This window comes from Mustela putorius, unplaced genomic scaffold (genome assembly GCF_011764305.1).
Source record: "Mustela putorius furo isolate JIRA1106 unplaced genomic scaffold, ASM1176430v1.1 tig00000407_pilon_pilon_pilon, whole genome shotgun sequence".
Classification (NCBI taxonomy): domain Eukaryota; kingdom Metazoa; phylum Chordata; class Mammalia; order Carnivora; family Mustelidae; genus Mustela; species Mustela putorius.
This window is the reverse complement of record NW_025421373.1, coordinates 18,984,304-18,990,192: the sequence shown is the minus strand read 5'-3', so window position 1 is coordinate 18,990,192 and position 5,889 is coordinate 18,984,304. Positions and strand designations below refer to the sequence as shown.

The following is a 5,889-nucleotide window of genomic DNA, read 5'->3' as shown; positions in this document are numbered from 1 at the left end:
TGTTTTTCAAATTCTTTATATCAGTGTGATCATACGATAATTGTCTTTCTCCAATTGACTTATTTCACTTAGCGTAATACCCTTTAGCTTCATCCATGTCATTGCAAATGGCAAGATTTCTTTTTATGGCTGCATAGTATTCCATTGTGTGTATATACCACATCTTTTCTATCCATTCATCTGTTGATGGACATCTAGGCTCTTTCTATAGTTTAGATATTGTGTGGACAATGCTGCTATAAACATTCAGGTGCCCATGCCCCTTTGGATCACTACATTTGTATCTTTAGGGTAAATGCCCAGTAGTGCAATTTCTGGTTCATAGGGTAGCTTTATTTTCAACTTTTTGAGGAACTTCCATGCTGTTTTCCAGAGTGGCTGCACCAGCTTGCATTCTCACCAGTGTAAGAGGGTTCCCCTTTCTCTGCATCAATGTTATTTCAATACATTTTCCACATAACCAACAGTTGGCTTTATTATTATTATTGTTTTAATAATAATAATATTATTATTATTTTATGTCAGATGCCATTTAAAAGCACTCTGTGGTTTTTACTGTCTTTAGGATAAAACCAGAACATTTTCAAGATGTATCCACCCACTTAACCTTTCCAGTTTTTTCTTATCCATCTCTCTATCCTATGTCCCCAGACTTCTACCCCTCCGTATACATACATACTCTTAGCTTCAACCAACTTCCTTTACTTTTTGAATATGTCACATGATCCTTAAATTTTAGGACTTTATAGCAGACATTCCTTCTGTCCAAAATGCTTTTATCCCTCACACTTTTCCACACTTCATTAATTATGACTGATTATGAAGATCTCAACTGTTTCATTTTGAATTACATGTCTTCCCAGTGAGTGGATAGACTGCCTTAATGAAGACCTAACACTTACCATCATATCTTGCACATACTTGCTTGATAAATATTAGTTAAATAAATACATATAGAATGCCCTTTGACATCACATGCTTTTTTTTCTAATCAATTTATAAGATGACTTTATCCAAATCTTTTTTTCCTTTGCCTGAAGAAATGTCTTTCCTCCTCTTTAAGGCTAGTTCCTCCATGGTCCTCTGGTCACCATTTCTTCAAACTCTTTACACAAAACCATCTTTGATCAATAATCCCTTCTCATTTAGGTATCTTCAAATTCTCCCTACCTCCATTAGACAGGTTTTTTTTTAGCATCTTAAATATTAGTATAAGAAATAAGTGTTCTTATTACTTAAACATAAAATAGGTATGCTTATTCCAAATTTCCAAAAAGCAGATCATACGATCTCACTGATATAAGGAATTTGAGAAACAAGACAGAGGATCATAAGGGAAGGGAGGGAAAAATGGAACAAGATGAAACAAGAGAGGAAGACAAACCCCAAGAGACTCTTAATCTCAGGAAACAAACTGAAAGTGGCTGGAGGGGAGAGGGATGGAAGGGTTAGGGTGGTTGCGTGATGAACATTGGGGAGGGTATGTGCCATGGTGAGTGCTATGAGTTGTGTAAAACTGATGAGTCACAGACCTGTATCCCTGAAACAAATAACACATTATATGTTAAAGAAAGTGCAAATCAAAACAAAGCAAACCTCATCAACCCGTGTTTTCTTTATATTACTAATATGCTTTGTTGTCAAGCATGCTATGTAGCAGGACCAAATTAAGCTACTCACATTGCACTGTTTATTGATTAATTCAGTTCGAAACATAGAACAAGAAGCAAAAAGAAAGAGATGGGCCAGGTTTACCCACTTAAAAGACGGTATGGGGGACGGAATGATCACACTACCCAGTCCTGTGGTTTTCAATGTTCTTGGGCAAATAGGTGATACTAAGTTCAGAAGCAAGTAGCCGGTGAGACATTTTAGACAAACTAAAAATAAATAAAGTATATGTAAGCCGACCATAGGAAGAAGTGATAGAAGACAAAGTAAATGCTAAATGTTCCTGGATTCGTTGACCTCTCCTACTGATAGTGTGGATGTCAGGACCAGAGTTGATGGCATACAAAGGAGATCAGCAGATGGAACTTTTCTGGAGCTACATTTGCCCTGTTAGAGGGATGCAAGGCTCCCCCAGTACTACTCCCACTTCTCTGCCACCATCCCTTAAGCTGCTTCTGCCTGAAATACCTGTCCATATTTGTCTGGGAAATCCTCACCATATTTTAAATGCTTGGTCAAAATGTCTGTTTCTAAGAGTCCTTCTTAATGTAAGCTCTTGTAATTCTAGTTGCCATTATAGCAGATGCATTTAATTTATGATATTTAATAGAAAATGCTTTGCATGTAGGAAATTTCCTTATCATATATTATATATATTTGTATGCCTATAATATATTTCCAGATAGTTTGAGTTACTGTTAATTTGTCTTCTTTGAACCACCTATCAAATGCTGCTCTTTGTCAAGGATATGTATTTATCCTGGACATCATTTTGCAAATACTAGTATTTAGATTTTAGAGAAAATATCAGTTTTATTTTTAGTAGTGTAAATCTAGGTGTAGTGCCTGCTAATTCAGTTTTGTGTTTATGTTTCTTCATTTAGGAATATGTGTCTATATATTATAAGTGATTGGCCTATTTATAAAAATACAAAGTTATTTATTATGTTCTTTGCTCTAGAGAGCTAAAATGTTATTTTAACTTTGATTAAGCCTAGTATGAATTGCTTATTTAAAAGAGAACTCCCAAAGATAGTAGGGGAATCAAGAGTACTTTCCATATTTAAACATTCAATAAAGGTTGTTCAAGTGAAAGATTATTACCAAATATCTTTTCTTTAAAAAAAAGTCATAATTTCTTTTTATTAGAGCAAAATAAGTTACTTCAGTGAAAGTTTGTGAGTTTCAGAAATTGTACCTAGTGATTTAAAACCATACATAGTTAATTGCATAGTTAAATATATGTCCCTGGGACCCTCTGAAAAGCCATGGTCTTAAGAACCATATAATATGTTCCTATTTTCCCAGCACTTGCTTATCTGCTTTTTATCAACAGGAGTTTTACAAGGTCCTTATTTTTGCAAGCAATTTAATATGGAGTCGCTGTAAAGAAACCCCAAAAAGTACTTTGATTTTCCAACATTCTAGGTTACATTCTCACTCTTGTTTTTGCTAAGTTTTCTGCTTTCAAATAATTGGTCAGAATTTTGCTTTTTAAGGGCTCCTTGGGTTTCCAGAATCAGTCACCTGATTCTATACTTATGGCTTCTATATAATTGCTTCTCTAATTTTAGATAAAGGAATAGAAAAAATTTAGAAAAATCATTATATGTATTTCAGCTATGAATCTGTGACTTTTACATATTCTTGCTTATTCAGTCTTATGTTCAAAATTCTTATATGTGCTGCATGCCAATTGTACAATGTATGAAATTATTTTCTAAAGTTTGGGTTTTTTTTTTCTTTACAACTGAATCGATTATTCTAAGTATAAATTTGATTAAAAGTGGTATTATTTTCTTGTGAAACTTAATAATAATAAATTATAATAAAGGGGGAATCAGAATCAAAGACCAGAAAGTGTGCTCGCATATTCAAAGATTCAGTAAATATTTGTTAAAGTGAAAGATCATTAAATGAAATATCTTTCTTTCTATTCAATTTCCCATAAAGGTAGGGGGTGAGCAGTGGGATTAGTAGTCTGGGGTTTCTTGAATTTAATTGCCTAATAGACTTGACGTGCTACTTAGTAACTTTTTTTTTTTTTTGTAATGAAAACAAATACCTTCTCTCTTGCTCTGTACCTGAAAGTATAGTCAAGCTCACCAAACTGTCTTTTGTATGCCTTACTCATTCTTTCACTTTTTAAAAGGTTAAAAACATAAATACTTATGAATCCCTACCCCTGAAAAGTTGTTTTATATCCCCGCAAAATCATCATTTATCTTAATCCCCTGGCTTATAGGAGAGAAAGAGGTGGAGGGTCCGGAAGAGGATGTTCTTGAAATAGAACAGGTTTTTAAGAAGCATTTTTATCTTCCTAATTAATCATATGACACAAGATGAGTGGGTTATTTGTTTTTGTTTGTTTCTGGAGCAAATTGAAGTTAAGAGGCAGGCAAATATTTGATTCCATGAGGAGAAAAGCGGTAATTATGGTTAAGAATGGAAAATACTAATGTACTTAATTTTCTACAATTAATAAAAAGCAAAATTTCTCTTATTATATAGATTATAGCTTGTGTACACTTTTTCCAACTGTTCATATATAATCAGTTAAAAAATAATTATAACAAAAGACCAATAATGCATCCATGAGCTTGGAAAATTCTGATTAAAAATGGGAGAATAAGATTTAAGGTGAAATGGACTGAACCTTCATTCCTACCTCTGACATTTACTAGTCGTTAATACTTTTCACTTGATTTTCCCTTATGTTTTTAAAAAAGTTAAATGAGAAATGGCATATATATATATATATATACATATAATTGCTTTCAATATTTAATTACCCTTGCTGTCATTTCCTTCTGTGGACATATTTTCCCCCCTTCCTCCTTTACCTGTGTCCACATATATATAGATCCCCCAAAGGCCTTTCCATGTACCTCTTTTCTTTCATCTTGATACGTTATTCCATTCTGAGTTTAATCAATTCAAATGTCTTTAACTGTCAAATGTGTAAATGACTCCCGGATTTCCATCTCTTACACTAAAACTACTTCAGGCCTTACGTTTTCAATTAGCAATAATCGTGCCTTAGATAAACCGCATTGGCTACGATCCTGCCACTGTGAAAAACTCGTTTTCTTATTTTAATTTTTTCATTTTCCTTCATGACTAATGTTCCTTGAGCTATCCTATTTTATGTAACATTCTTGAGGTACAACCTTATTTTTATTCACACTTTGTACACAGTTTTCTTGTCTTTTTATCTTTTACTATTGCAAAGCCACTTTAGTTTTACTTCCCAACACCTACTGTAAATTATAATTTATTTTATTTATCTTTTTAATTAAATAGTTACGTATCTCTTTTTTTATTAATTTGCTTAGAATACAGTGAACCTATACTGAGTTTAATTTGGATTGTTATTACAAACAAATCATATTATTCAAAAGTCTTTATAACTAATCCACTCTGCATTTTGGAACTCCTGTTTCCTTATGCAGGCTTAAATAACTAGACATCATATTTTCTGACTTTTTTTAAAGTTAAAAATAATGTTAAATAAATTTCATTAATCAAATTAAAAACTAATTTAGAAGTAGTAGGCTGGGACCATAAATTTTCACGTAGACATTTTATAAGTTCTTGATTGAAAGGAGCAGTATAATTCTGAAAAGTGTACATTTCTATGAGTTTGGGCAAATATATATAATTCTGTGACCTGACTACCACAGCCAAGAATTAGAATGGCTCCATCATCCCTGCAAATTTCCTATTGCCCATTTGCAGTCAACTCCTGCCAACCCTAGCCCCTGCCCACTGCTGATCTATCTTTTGTCCATTTAGTATTACTTTTTTCCAATGTCATATAAATGAAATCATACCATGTGTACTCTTTTGGGCTGGTTTCCTTTATTTAGCAGAATGTGTTTGCCATTTATCCAGATTGTTGTGGGTATCAATAGCTTTGTTAATTTTATTGCTAATTAGTACTTCATTATATGGATGTACCAGTTTGTTTAGCCATTACAGGTTGAAGGACATTTGAGTTGTTTCCAGTTGTTGGCAATTTTGAGTAAAGCTGCTCTAAACATCTGCATACATGTTTTTGTGTGAACATAAGTTTTTATTTCTCTTAGGTAAATAATTAGTAGATTTGCTAGGTTGTATGGTAAATGTGGGTTTAATTTTATTATTTTTTAAGTGTGTTTAATTTTAAAGGGAATCACAAACCTTTCCAAAGTTGACTGTATATTTTGAATTTCCACA

At 32.8% G+C, this 5,889-nt stretch overlaps 1 pseudogene; it reads right to left on the bottom strand.

The window, feature by feature from the left end:
* Positions 1–4,593: 4,593 nt before the first annotated feature.
* LOC123391964 lies at positions 4,594–4,754 on the bottom strand (annotated as a pseudogene).
* Positions 4,755–5,889: the final 1,135 nt, after the last annotated feature.